The sequence below is a fragment of the Chiloscyllium plagiosum genome, unplaced genomic scaffold (assembly GCF_037043375.1).
Source record: "Chiloscyllium plagiosum isolate Xiang-an unplaced genomic scaffold, Cpla_swu_hap1 HiC_scaffold_3, whole genome shotgun sequence".
In the NCBI taxonomy this organism is placed as follows: domain Eukaryota; kingdom Metazoa; phylum Chordata; class Chondrichthyes; order Orectolobiformes; family Hemiscylliidae; genus Chiloscyllium; species Chiloscyllium plagiosum.
The window spans coordinates 126902432-126917525 of record NW_028270141.1 but is presented as its reverse complement, the minus strand read 5'-3'; positions in this window follow the sequence as shown (position 1 = coordinate 126917525).

The window sequence follows — 15094 nt, the reverse complement described above, 5'->3', positions numbered from 1 at the left end:
TAAAAAAGGGTTCACTTAATTGTTGGGATTTAGGCTCAAATTCCAGAGAAAAAAAGTTTGTGTTATGCAATGATCTTCCTGGTAAGAAGGACATTAAATGCAAACCAAAGAGAATGATTATACAATAAGGGTGAAGGTTGGCACTAAACATTTCACTCATTGAGGCATACCACAGTACACAGGTTCAGGACATGTGGGTCTGTCTTTCCATCAACACCCAAACATCTAACATTCTTTGAACCTGATCTGTTGACTCATAAAGTACTTTGATGTTTTTGCCTAAGTCAATTTAGCTCAAACAGACACACAAAACCCTCTTGCAGCTTGAACACTTCAACTTTAATTTCACAGTCTACCTCAACCCCTGTCACCACAGCTACTCGCAGATTGCCTCTCTCGCTCTCTCTTTTTCGCTCTCTCCCTTTCCATCCCTCTTCACGTCTGCATCTACATCTTAATACTCTGTTCTAAGAACTTCTTAAAAGAGCCTTTTTCTTTCAATTTCTGTACAGGCAGTTGCCATTAATCTGAACACAGGATTTTATACTGATCTAATACATCTAGATGTTTTATGGGAAATCTTCAACCTGTTTCTACATTACTTATGGAAAATCCCTTAGACTATGACAATGAACCATCAACTGATAATGCTCCTGTCCATTTGCTATGATGAACTCCAACCTTTCACTCTCAGAAAGACCTTGATTTAGCAAGTGTACTCCTGGTAAGGCTTCTGGCACACTCACCTTTTTATATCCCGTTCTCTGTCCTGCCTGAAAACTCTGTGTCCAGGGATGTTGAGTTGCCATCCTTGCCTCTCTTTTAGCCAATAATCTATTATAGCAATTATAAATAAAGTCAGGGATATGATTCTTAAGAGAGGGAAGAAGCTCGGGGACCTGGGTGTTTGTAGTTTATTATCTGCCTCATGAGCAGTCATTGCATTCCCCTACAGGATAAGTACATCCTTCCTTATGTAAAGAGAACAAAAGATTGTGATCCCACATTTATCACTGAAGTGAGAGATTCGTACTCTTCACTTCCATTGTAGTGAAGACCAGCATGCTCTTTGTTTTCCTCATTGTTTGCTGAATGCGTACATGAACTTTCAAACCACACATTAACCAGACATTAGGCTCCAGCTCTGGTCACTCTGACTGTCCCTGACAGAGCAGTCCTGGATGCTCATGTTCCTTTTAATATCCTTTATAGTGAGGATTTCTGTTCAAATCTAAGTTATTAGTCAGTGTTTCAGATTCATTTCTGACCAACCACCTCTGTGGGGCATTGGTGACATCAGTTTAAAGTCTTCTTACAGCACGTACCGAGGGTTAAATTCTATTACAGATGGGAAGCTGAGTCCTTCACTGGGAAGCAGGGATTAAATGTTCTTTAATCTTGTTTGAAATTAATGAATTGTGTACAGCCTGAAACAGGGATGGTCCTGGTGATGGATTGGACTTACGTTTAATCTCAGTCATGCTGGGTCAGAATGTTTCACGTTGATGTGGTAAGAGCTCATTGACAGTGGGAGGTATTACAGAACCTGATGGTTTGAGGTTGGTCGGTGCTGGAACTGCCCTGTGTCTGTCTGTGTTTTTCTAACTGCTGGGAATTTTTTTCTCACTGTGAAATAAAGAGGGTGATGCATCACAACACTTGGTTTCCTGTTAATTCTTATTCAAAGGGAAATCCGGATCACTGCTCACATCACAATTTTAATATTATACACAGCCTTCCACATTTCAGTGAAATCAATGTGTCAAAGTATTGAAGATTAAAAGTAATAATTCTCTTATTTCAGAAAATGAACCTGCTCTAATGGAGGGTATTTGTCCCACTGTGTACATGAACCATGGGCAAGGTGAGATTAGTGAGAGCACAGCCCCCATATCAGATAGAGTAGGACTGCGAAAGCTTGGGATTTCAAGCAAACCTGTTGGATTATAACCTAGTTTTGTGTGACTTCTGACCATATCCAGTAAGAGACAATTGACCAGTATCGTTTGAAGTTCAGTCATGTTCCCATTGCCTGATTCCCTCACTATTAACACCCTGGGGATTACCATTGACCAGAAACTGTATTGATATGATGAATCTAATTCACTGCAAGTCATTGAAAGCAGGTCAGAAACTAGGAATTCTGCAGTGAGTAACTCACCACCTAACCTCCCAAAGCCTGCCTAAGGCACAATTCAGGTGTAAAATTGGAATACTCTCCAAGATGTGCTCCAGAGCCTCACCAAAGCTCCTTGGATAGAATCTTCCAAACCCTCAACTATTTCCATCTTGAAGGACAAGGACAATGGATACATGGGATTACCATAAGCTACACATTCCCCTCCAAACCACTCACCATCCTGATGTGTTGATTTAGTATGGGTGTGAAGATTCACTTTCAATCCAACATTAAACACACTTCACTGGAGTACTCTAAATGCGGCCTCTTGGTGCAGCTGATACAAGTTCCTGACTCATCACTGAAGCAATTCTTACAAAAAGGACAACTATTACCCACAAGTGGAAATGGCTGACCCAGCACGAGACCTGACAGCAACCGACGTTTGATCCCTCAACTCAAAGTCTGCAGTTCTTGTACGATGGTTAATCTGTATGATGGTTGGTCTATGTGATGGTCAGTTCTGTACGATAATTGGTCTGTGCGATGGATGGTCTGTGTGATGGTTGGTCTGTGCGATGGATGGTCTGTGTGATGGATGGTCTGTGTGATGGTTGGTGTGTACTACAATTGATCTGTGCAATGGTTGGCCTGTGCGATGGTTGGTCTGTGCGATGGTTGGTCTGTGCGATGGTTGGTCTGTGCGTGGATGGTCTGTGTGATGGTTGGTCTGTGCGTGGATGGTCTGTGTGATGGTTGGTCTGTACTACGGTTGATCTGCGTGATGTTTGGTCTGTACAATGGTTGGTCTGTGTGATTGTCTGTGTGATGGTTGTTCTGTGTGATGGTTGGTCTGTGCGATGGTTAGTCTGTGCGATGGTTGGTCTGTACTATGGTTGATCTGTGCGATGGTTGTTCTGTGCGATGGTTGGTCTGTATGATGGTTGGTCTGTACGATGGTTGGTTTGTATGATGGTTGGTCTGTGTGATGGTTGGTCTGTGTGATGGTTGGTCTGTGCAATGGTTGGTCTGTGTGTTGGTTTGTACGATGGTTGGTTTGTACGATGGTTGGCCTGTGTGACGGTTGGTCTGTGAGATGGTTGGTCTGTGCGATGGTTGGTCTGAGATGGTCGGTCTGTGAGATGGTGGTCTGTGCGATGGTTCGTCTGTACGATGGTCGTCTGTGTGATGGTTGGTCTGTGTGGTGGTTGGTCTTTGCGATGGTTGATCTGTGCGATGGTTGGTCTGTGCGATGGTTGGTCTGTGTGGTGGTTGGTCTCAGCGATGGTTGGTCTGTACGATGGTTGGTCTGTACGATGGTTGGTCTGTGTGATAATTGCTCTGTACCGTTCTCATGGAGAAGAGGCAATGAACCTCCATTTTTATGTTTTCCTTCAGTCCCGAAATTGTTCAAATGAGTTCCCTCCAGCGATGACATCATCCATGCGGCTCCTCAATGGTTTTGTCGCTGATCTATCTGTCTTTGAGCAATTTAATGCTGTGTTTTCACAAGATATGAGTTGTGTATGAGATAGGATAAAATGTTTATTATGAGCATTGCCTTCGAACCTGTTGATTGTGTTGAATGGCTCATCTCTTTACAGAAGTCTGTTGTTGTGAACGGTTTATAATGGAACCAGTTCAGATTTCTTTCAATAGTTTTGAGTTTGCTTCACTTGGCCATTGTCCTTCCCAGCATGCATCAGAAACTTCCCTGACCAGTCATTTTAGGTTACAAACAGTTCAGGAAGGCAGATCACCTTCTCAACGGCAGACAGAAATGGGCAAAAAAATACTCTCCCAGCCAGCAACACCTACATCCCATAAGTGAATTTTTAAAAAATCCTTCTAATATAAACCATGGGATTCTCACTTTCTGGAAAGCAAGCTGTGTCCCTGTCAATCTCACTTTGATGCAGCACTTCTCGATGGTTTGATCTGCTCTCCCAGTCTTTCCAGTACAATGGCACAACATGGTGTTTGCACTGCTTCAGATAAAAATTAATTCAAACTGAACCATAATCTAGGTTTGTTCAATCTATCATATCAGCTGCATGACATGTAATCATTTGTGAAAATTTCTGCGTTTTATGATCCTGCTCCACAGCTACTGATGAAGGAACAGTAGATCCAAACAAACCCTGTTGGACAATAATGTGGTGATGTGTAATTTTTAACTTTGTACACCCCAGTCCAACACCGGCTCCTCCACATCATGAATCTCATGTTAATGCAGCCCCTCCTGATGGTTTAATCTGCGCTCTCAGTCATTCCAGTACAATGGCACCCTCTCGTATTTGCTTCAGATAAAAATCAACTCAAATCACCGGAACCAGACATTACCCACAACTTGTATCTCAAGACTCTTCCTGATTAACTTTGAATCCTTTTGTGACTGATTTCCCTTCCCCTATTGGAGATTTATGGTGTTGCTTGGAACAGGATATCTCTGAGACCCTATGGACTCCTCGACCGGTGTACACAATATTTATTTACCCAGGCTCCTTAGCGTGTATTAGGTAAGGACAACACAGCATGAGACTGCAGTCAGTCAGCCAAGTCCCAACTTTATTTAAGACAACAAAGGGAAAAACTACACTCAATAATTTTACCAACTCTATTTCTAACGATCCGATTCTTTTGAATATTAAAACAATTCCCAGACATGCTTACCTTTTGCTGCTCTGTCGAATTGTTCGTCTGTACCTCTCTTCATGAGTTGATTCTCTCTCTGGTCGGAGGGTGAGCTGCTCTGCTCACTGCTGTATCCTGACCTGCCTGTAGGTCGGCTGGAGAGTGGGGTTCGGTCATGCCCTGCCAGGCTGGGTTCTTATACCCTCCTGGCTACCTTCTGGAATGTTCCAAGGACTTGGCTGATCAGGGGAATCAAACTAATTGGTTTTATCACCTTGAAATGCTGCTAATGGTTCTCGATGGCTTGCTAACAGTGAACCGTTCAATGTGTCTGCCTTGAGGCTGGAAGTCTGGTTTCATCCCAGAACATACACCTGGTCTTCTACCTTACTGAGGAATGTCTGTCCCGTGCATCGCATGTTGGTTGTTTGTCAGGAAGGGTCGAATTGCCCTTTCACACTTCCTCATGTGTTCTGATGCCACTCCAGTTTTCAATTGCCTGGGCTTCAGTTTCCCTGGGGAGAACTGTCTCTTGTGCGTCTGTCTTGGCTCAGGCATTCCAAGCATACTTTGATTTCTGGCCAATTTTTATTTCAGTCTGTTCCTGTTTATTTCAGTTGCTGTGCTTGTATTTCTGGATGGGTTCATGAATAGAATGGGTTTAGAGGAATATGTGCCAAATGCTGACAAATGGAACGGAATTGGTTAAAGATAGCTGGTCAGCATGGAGGGGTTGGACTGAAAGGTCTGTTTTCTGTGCTCTATGAATCTATCTCAGCTGCCTTACCCGGGCCAAGAGATTTCCAGGCTGAGGGAAGCAGCAATCGCTGGGATCAGCTCTCCAGATTTCTTCCCCACTTCCTTCTGGGCCTCTCACCACAGGGTCCTGGAGCAGGGAACCTTCACCCCAAGGGTCAGGCTGGGTTCCTGCAAAATTCTGCCCCTTTCGGCCATTTTTTTAAACTGATAATACTTCAGGGGATCCTGCCAAGTTTGGAGTTGGGATCCGTTGGTTATTTTTAAAAAGTTTGATCTCTAATGTTTTTTATTCTTTTGTGGGATGTAAGTAATGTTGGCTGGGAGGCTGCATTTATTGCCTGTCCCTAGTTGCCCCTTGAGAAGGTGGGGTGAGCTGCCTTCTTGAACTGCTGCAGTCCACCTGCTGTGGGCTGACCCACAATGCCCTTGGGGAGGGAATTGCAGGATTTTGACCAAGTGACCGTGAAGGAATGGGCAATATATTTCCAAGTCAGGATAGTGAGTGGCTTAAAGGGGAACCTGAAGGTGGTGGTGTTCCTATGTATCTGGTGCCCTTGGCCTTCCAGATGGAAGTGTTTGTGGGTTTGGAAGGTGCTGTCTCAGGATCTTTGGTGAATTTCTGCAGTGCATCATGTAGATACGACACACTGCTGCTACTGAGTGTCATTGGTAGAGGGAGTGGATGTGGTACCAATCAAGCGGTTGCTTTGTCCTGGATGGTGTCAAGCTTCTTGAGTGTTTTTGGAGCTGCACCATCCAGGCAAGTGGGGAGTATCCCATCACACTTCTGACTTGTGCCTTGCAGATGGGGGAACAGGCTTTGGGGAGTCAGGAGGTGAGATACTTGCTGCAGTATGCTGAGCCCTGAACTGCTCTTTTAGCCACTGTGCTTCCACAGTGAGTCCAGTTGAATTTCTAGTTAATGAGAACCCCCCCAGGATTTTGATAGTCAGGCATTCAGTGATAGTAACACCATTGGATATCAAGGTACAATGATTAGATTGTCTCTTATTGGTGATGGTCACAGCCTGGCATTTGTGTGGCACAAAACTTACTTGCCACTTACCAGTGCAAGCCCAGATATTGTTCAGACTTTGTTGCTTTTGAACACGGACTGCTTAAGTATTTTTGGAGTGGTGAATGGTGCTGGGAGAGAAGACTAAACCATTGGGAGGGACTGCATTAAATTGAGATTGACAGGGACAGAGTTTGCTTTACAGAAACAGTGAGAAACCTATGGTTACATTAGGAATTATTTCTAATTCACTCCCAGGATTAGGGTGTTGCTGGCTGGGAGGGTATTTATTGACTATTCCTCGTTGCCACTGACAAGGTGAAAAATCACACAACACCAAGTTAGAGTCCAATGGGTTTATTTGAAAAACATGATCACCTGTGTCATGTGATTTTTCACCTTGTTTCTGTAAAGCAAACTCTGTCCCTGTCAATCTCAATTTAATGCAGTCCCTCCCAATGGTTTAGTCTTCTCTCCCAGCACCATTCACCACTCCAAAAATACTTAAGCAGTCCGTGTTCAAAAGCAACAAGGTCTGAACAATATCTGGGCTTGCACTGGTAAGTGGCAAGTAAAATCACACAACACCAAGTTAGAGTCCAATGGGTTTATTTGAAAAACATGATCACCTGTGTCATGTGATTTTTCACCTTGTCCAAACCAGTCCAACACCAACACCTTCACATCATTGATAAGGTGCATTGCCTTCCTGAACTGATTGTAACCTAAAATGGCAGGTCAGGGAAGTTTCTGATACATGCTGGGAAGCAGAATAGCCAAGTGAAGCAAACTCACTGTGGGCGGCATGGTGGCAAAGTGGTTAGTACTCTGGTTTCCTCCCACAGTCCAAAAATGTGCAGGTTAGATGAATTGGCCATACTAAATTGCCCGATGTGTTAGGAGAATGGGTCTGGATGGGTTGAGCTTCGGCGGGTCAGTGTGAACTTGTTGGGCCTGGTGAAAATTGTGAAAATATCTTCTGAAAAGATTAAAGCAGAGCATTAAATTGCTCAAAGACAGTCAGATCAGTGACAAAAACTATTAATGATCTTCAAGGATGACCTCATAGCTGGAGAGGAGAAATTTGAACAGTTTGGGGACTGAACGAAAACATAAAAATGGAGGTTCACTCCCTATTCTCGGTGAGAACTGTACAGTAAAACCATCGCACAGACCAACCATCGTACAGACCCAACCATCATACAGACCCAACCATCGCACAGGCCAGCCTTCGCACTGACCAAGCATTGCACAGACCAACCTGCGTATAGACCAATTATAGCACAGACCAACCATCGTACAGACCCAATCATCAGACAGACCAACCATTGCACAGACCCAACCATCGCACAGACAAATCATCACACAGACCAACCATCATACAGACCAATCATCACATAGACCATTCATCATACAAACCAACCATTGCACAGACCAACCATTGTTCAATGTGTGCAGGCAGGTTTTCTGACACAGTATGTAGACAGGCCAACAAGGGTGATGCCATACTGGAGTTGGTACTGGGGAATGAACCTGGTCAGGTGTTAGATTTGGAGGTAGGTGAGCACTTTGATGATAGTGACCATAATTCGGTTATGTTTACAATACCAATGGACAGGGATAGGTATATACCGCAGGGAAAGAGGTATAACTGGGGAAATGGCAATTATGATGCGATTTGGCAAGATTTAGGATGCATAGGTTGGGGAAGGAAGCTGCAGGGGATGGACACTCTTGAAATGTGGAGCTTTTTCAAGGAACAGCTACTGCAGGACCTGGGTATTTATATACCTGTCAGACAGGGAGGTAGTTATCAAGAAAGGGGCCATGGTTTAATAAAGAAATTGAATCGCTTGTCATGAATAATAGGAAAGCTTATGTGAGGATGAAGTGTGAAGGCTCAGTTGGAGGGCTTGAGAGTTATACGTTATCCAGAAAAGATACAAAGAAAGGGCTAAGAAGAGCCAGGAGGAGACATGAAAATTAGTTGGCGGATAGGATCAAGGCAAACCCTTACGCCTTCTATATCAGGAATAAAATAATGACTAGCGTAAGATTAGGGCCAATCAAAGATAGTAGTGGAAAGTTGTGTGTGGAATCTGAGGACATGGAAAAGTGCTTAATGAATACGTTTTGACAGTAATCACATTGGTAAAGGGCAATGTTCGTGAGAACACGGAGATACAGGCTACAAGATAAGATGGAATTGTGGTTGACAAAGAGAGGGTTTTAGCAATTTTGGAAAATCTGAAAATAGATTGGACCCTTGGGCCGGATGGGATTTACCCTCGGATTCTCTGGGAAGCCAGGGAGGAGATTGCAGAGCCTTTGGCTTCGATCTTTATGTCATCATTGTCGACAGAAGTAGTGCCAGAAGATTGGAGGATAGCAAATGCTGTTCCTTGTTGAAGAAGGGGAGTCGGAACAACCCTGGTAATTATAGACCAGTGAGCCTTACTTCGGTTGTGGGTAAGATGTTAGAAAAGATTCAAAGAGATAGGATTAATAATCATTTGGAAAGGAATAATTTGCTTAGGGATAGTCAACACAGTTTTGTGAAGGGTAGGTTGTGCCTCACTAACCTTATTGAGTTCTTCAAGAAGGTGAAAAAAAACAGGTGGATGAAGGTAAGACGGTTGATGTGGTGTATATGGATTTCAGTAAGGCGTCAGATAAGGTTTCACATGGTAGGCTATTGACAAAATATGGAGTTTTGTGGTTGAAGGTGATCTGGTGGTTTGGATCAGAAATTAGCTCGCTGAAAGAAGACAGGGGGTGGCAGTTGATGGGAAATGATCATTCTGGAGCTCAGTTACCAGTGGAATGCCACAAGGATCTATTTTGGGGCCACTGATGTTTGTCACTTTTATAAATGATTTGGAGGTGGGTGTAGAAGGATGGGTTAGTAAATTTGCAGACACTAAGGTAGGCAGAGTTGTGGATAGTGCCGAAGGATGTTGTGGGTTACAGAGGGACATGGATAAGATGCAGAGCTGGGGTGAGAAGTGGCAAATGGAGTTTAATGCAGAAAAGTGTGAGGTAGTTCACTTTGGAAAAAGTAACAGGAATACAGTTGCTGGGCTTATGGTAAAATTCTTGCAGTGTAGATGAACAGAGGAATCTCAGTGTCTGGGTGCATAAGTCCCTGAAAGTTGCCACCCAGGTTGATAGGGTTGTTAAGAAGGCATATGGTGTTTTGGCATTTATTTGCAAGGTGGATTGAGTTTCAGAGCCACAAGGTCATGCTTCAGCTGTGCAAGACACTGGTAAGGTGGCAGCTGGAGTATTGCGTGTAGTTCTTGTCACCGCATTATCGGAAGGATACGGAAGCTTTGGAAAGGGTTCAGAGGAGATTTACTAGGATATTGCCTGGTATGGAAGGAAGGTCTTATGAGGAAAGGCTAAGGGAATTGAAGCTGTTTTCATTGGAGGGTTGAGAGGTGACTTAATTGAGATATATAAGATAATCAGAGGGTTGGATAGAGTGGACAGTGAGAACCTTTTTCCTTGGATGGTGAAGGCTGACACAATTTGAGGTGTGATAGATTTAGGACAGATATCTGGGGTAGTCTCTTTACTCAACGAGTAGTAGGGACGTGTAACAGTCGTAGACTCGCTGGCATTAAGGGCATTTAAGTGGGCATTGGACATCCATAGGTATAGTTTGGATGGGCATCAGATTATTTTCACAGGTCGGTGCAACATTGAGGGCTGAAGGGCCTGTACTGCGCTATCACATCCTATGTTCTATGTACGTCGCACAGACCAACCATTTGACAAGAACTTTGGACTTTGAGTCGAGTGATCAAAGGTGGGTCGCCTGTCGGATCTCGTACTGGGTCAGCCATTTCCAGTTCCGGGTAATATTTCTCGTTTTTGGAAGAATTGCTTCAGTGATGAGTCAGGAACTTGTATCTGCTACACCAAGAGGCAGCATTCAGAGTACTCCAGTGAAGTGTGTTTAATGGGGATTGAAAGTGAACCTTTATCCCTGCACTAAATCCATTTAACTTGAACAAGTCAGGATGGTGAGTGGCTTAGAGGGGGACGTGCAGGTGGGGGTGATTCCATGTATCTGCTGTTCTTGTCCTTCGAGACGGAAATGTTTGAGTGTTTGGAAGATTCTGTCTGAGGAGCTTTGGTAAGGTTCTGGAGCACATCTTGGGGAATATTCCATCACAGTCCTGACTTGTGCCTTGGAGAGGCTTTGGGAAGTCAGGAGGTGAGTTACTGTCTGCAGAATTCCTAGTGTCTCACCTGGATACTTCATCTTCCAATTCCAAATCACTTCTTACTATTCTATCCCATACCAACAATGCTACCCCATCATATTCCCCCTCACCCCTTGCATGAGGACTGCTGACCCTCAGGTATAACTCTGCACCAGCAGCCACCTCTGTCTTTTGGGAGAGAACAGCCTCTGGGACGATGGTGACTTTCACTGTAACTACAATACCATGGGAAATAGGAACAGGAGTGAGCCATTCAGCCCCTCGAGCCTGCTCTCCCATTCCAAAAGATCAGGGATTTGCAGATGATGCCACAATTATTGGGAAAGTAGGTTGTGATGAAGAAATTAGAAATACATCAATCTTTGAGCCACACATGTAACTGACTTTAAATCCCCAGTGTCAGTTTGCCCATTGGCACTGGTACACAGTGGACCAAATGCCCTACAGTAATGCAGGATAATTCTCTGAAATGGGAGAATTATTACTTTTAATCTTCAATATATCGACAGATTCATTTCACTAAAATGTGGAAGATTTTATCTAATATTAAACTCGTGATATGAGCAGTGATCCAGATTTCCCTCAGAGTAAGAATTGAACAGGAGACCGAGTGTTGTGATGCATCACCTTCTTTACTTCACAGTGAGAATACATTCCCAGCAGTTAGAAAAACACAGACAAACACAAACTCAAAGACAATGGCTTCTTCACGAGAAGCCTGTGAATGAACGGCCTGTTAACAGGAATCATATTGGAATAGATCATTTCTTCAATCACACATTCAGTCAGTCTATATGTGGGTGGGAGCTCTCAGTGTGGGTGGGAGATCTGAAGCTGAATTTTATTCTCTCATCAGACTCTGGATTCTGATTTCACGTTAGGATTATTTCTCCATTTTAGGGATCAGTTTGATGCTGCTTCATTCCTGATTCCCAAAATCTTCCACTTGTCCTTCTTCACCTGGATCCAGGTGTTTCTGAACCTGCACTGACCTGAGTAAAACTGAACTGGATTGAGAAACAACCTTTCTCCTCATCCCAGCACAATGTTCAGTTTCTGATAATCAGGAATGGCAGGAATAGGGAATATTCTACTACCCACAAAGAGGGTGAAATTTTCACCCTGGCCTGGTGTTCCTGACAGTGTCCCGCACTTCCACTCTCTTCCTTCTTGTTGGTTCCAATACAAATGTAAGTTCCTCCAGTGAGACTGGGAACACATTATTCACGTATTTAGAATTCTCCATGTGTCTGGAAGTTGCTGGTTCCAATTGCAAGACCCACACCCTCCTCCAGGCTCCAGTCCACATCCCTCTTCCTCCTCTCACTGACCCCTCCTGGTCCTGAGCCTCAATGTAAGCTCCCACTCTCCTGCCCCCTCCCCTTGTGCTGCAGAGTTCAACAAGTGAAACCTCTGACCTCAGACACAACAGCACAAAGCTGACTGATTCTCATGTGTCACTAACTTTCAGATGAAGGTGGGATATCATTCCAAAAGGGTCACAACAATGAGTATTGATGGAATACAAATCCATTCCATGTAGGAATACTCCACAGGACAGTTCCAGCACTGACCAACCTCAAACAACTAGGCTCTGTAATCCCTCCCACTGTCAATGAACTCTGACCATACCAATGTGAAACATTCTGACCCAACATGACAGATTAAACAGAAATATAATCCATCAGCAGGACCAAATCCCAGTCTCATGCTATACACAATTCATTCATTTCAAGGAAGGTTAAAGGACACTTAATCCCTGTTTCCGAGTGAAGGACCCAGCTCCCCATTTCCAATTAAATTTAACCCCCTGCATGTGCTGTAAGAAGACTTTCAACTGATGTCACCAATGCCCAACAGAGATGGTTGGTCAGAGATGTATCTGAAACACTGGGCAATAATTTAGTTTTGAAGAGAAATCCTCACTATAAAGGATATTAAAAGGGACATGAGCATCCAGGACAGCTCTGTCAGGGACAGTCAGAGCGACCAGAGCTGGAACCTGATGTCTGGTTAATGTGTTCTAGGAGAAAGTGAGGACTGCAGATGCTGAAGATCAGAGCTGAAAATGTGTTGCTGGAAAAGCGCAGCAGGTCAGGCAGCCTCCAAGGAGCAGGAGAATTGACGTTTCGGGCATGAGCCCTTCTTCAGGAATGAGGAAAGTGTGTCCAGCAGGCTAAGATAAAAGGTAGGGGGTAGGGACTTGGGGGAGGGGCGTTGGAAATGCGATAGGTGGAAGGAGGTTAAGGTGAGGGTGATAGGCCGGAGTGGGGGTGGGGGCGGAGAGGTCAGGAAGAAGATTGCAGGCTAGGAAGGTGGTGCTGAGTTCGAGAGTTGGGACTGAGACAAGGTGGGGGGGAGGGGAAATGAGGAAACTGGAGAAATCTGAGTTCATCCCTTGTGGTTGGAGGGTTCCCAGGCAGAAGATGAGGCGCTCTTCCTCCAGCCGTCATGTTGCTATGGTCTGGCGATGGAGGAGTCCAAGGACCTGCATGTCCTTGGTGGAGTGGGAGGGGGAGTTGAAGTGTTGAGCCACGGGTGGTTGGGTTGGTTGTTCCGGGTGTCCCAGAGGTGTTCTCTGAAACATTCCACAAGTAGGCGGCCTGTCTCCCCAATATAGAGGAGGCCACATCAGGTGCAGCGGACCCAATATAGAGGAGGCCACATCGTGTGCGGGGTTGAGGGTGTGGGCAGGAACTGGGCAGAATTTAGGGAAATCTGATGGTAACCAAATATGGAAAAAATATCCCAGGGGAATGTTTTGTACTGGTGAGTGACTGGAAAATGGTGGCATTCAGAGTGACCTGGATGTCCTTCTACATCAAACACAGAGCGTTAATGCACAGGTTCAGCAAGCTACTGGAGAAACAAACAGTATCGTATCCTTTATTACAAAGGGAGTGAAGAGTACAAAAATCTCACTTCAGTTGTAGCAGTGGATGACATCAGCAGTTTTACTCTCCATACCCAAGAGTGAATTACAGTGAGTGCAATGACATCATTGGACAGATTACCCAATCGAGGGACAGTGTGGGAAAGCGGATTTGAAGGAGAAGATCAGCAATGATCTCATTGAATGGTGGACCTACATTTTTATGACCCGGGGGAAAGACAAGACGGTACAGCCCCCAGGACAGCTGAAAACCATCGTGCAAAGGTGAGAGTGGACGGAAGTATGGAGGGAGGATCATGGGCAGGAGGAGGAGGGGCTGCAGTTGGTGGGAGGGTGGGAAGGAGGATGGACAGAGTGACGGGTAGGTGAGGGGTTTCAATGGAATGTGTGTGAGGGGGGTAGCATGGAGGTAGGTGAGGAAGGTAGAGGACCAGGGGAGTGGGAGAGAATGGTGCCGGGGGGGGAGGGGCATATTGTCAGGTATGTGAGAGAAAGCTTGGGGTGTGTAAGGGCTGGGATGGAGTGAGGGAGCATTTCAGTTCTGCTGGCACCACTTCGGAGAGGAATGTGACTGATGGATCTGCTAGGGTTGTGAGGTGAAGGGGCGGTGTCAGGCCCAGAGGGTTGAGGGATGGGGTGCAGTGCTACCAGGTCGGGACGGAGGGTCAGTACCATCTGGGTCACTTTGGGTAGGGTTTCAGGTTAGTGAGGCATGGGTTGGGTGGGTCCTGTGTGGTGATGGGGGAATGCAGTTGGCTGTCAGTTCCAAACTCATTGCAGGAGCAGGGAGTGTCTGTTCAGGGCAGCTTTTGGGTCTAGTGGGTTTGGGTTGAATGGGTTGTGAAGGCTGGTGAAAGGGAGGGGCTGTTGTTTTGCTGGTAATGGGGTGGGTGGGGGGAGGTGTCCCGTTCCAATGGGGCTGTGGTAGAGGTGAAGGGGAAGAGTGGGTCAGTGATGAGGGATCTGTAGAATCCTGGGGTTGGAGAGGAGTGATGGAGTTTCGGGACCAGCTGAGTCATGGGTGTCAGGTGGACGGTTTTGTCCAGTCTGATACGGTCATGTCGGGGGTGTTGTCGGGTCAAGGTGAATGGGGGGAAGTGTGTCGGTGACAACGACTGACTCCCGATCAGAATTCCGGGGCCAATGAAGTGTAACTTGGATAATCCCATTGATTGGAATCATTGGACTAAAGAACCAGTGGGAACAGAGACTGTAAATGGGAAGTCAATGGGGGACTGTTGATGCTATTGAATAATTTTGATTGAAGAATAAATGCTTGTATTCTTTGTTGGAAATACAATTACCGGCTGCCAGTAGAGGGCAGTGTTTATAAACAGGACACTGGGATTTCTGAGATAGGACATTGGTGGAATTGGTCAAATTCCCAATGTGGGCATATGGCCATAATATGTCTAAGGAATAGTCACTGCATTCACTGAAAG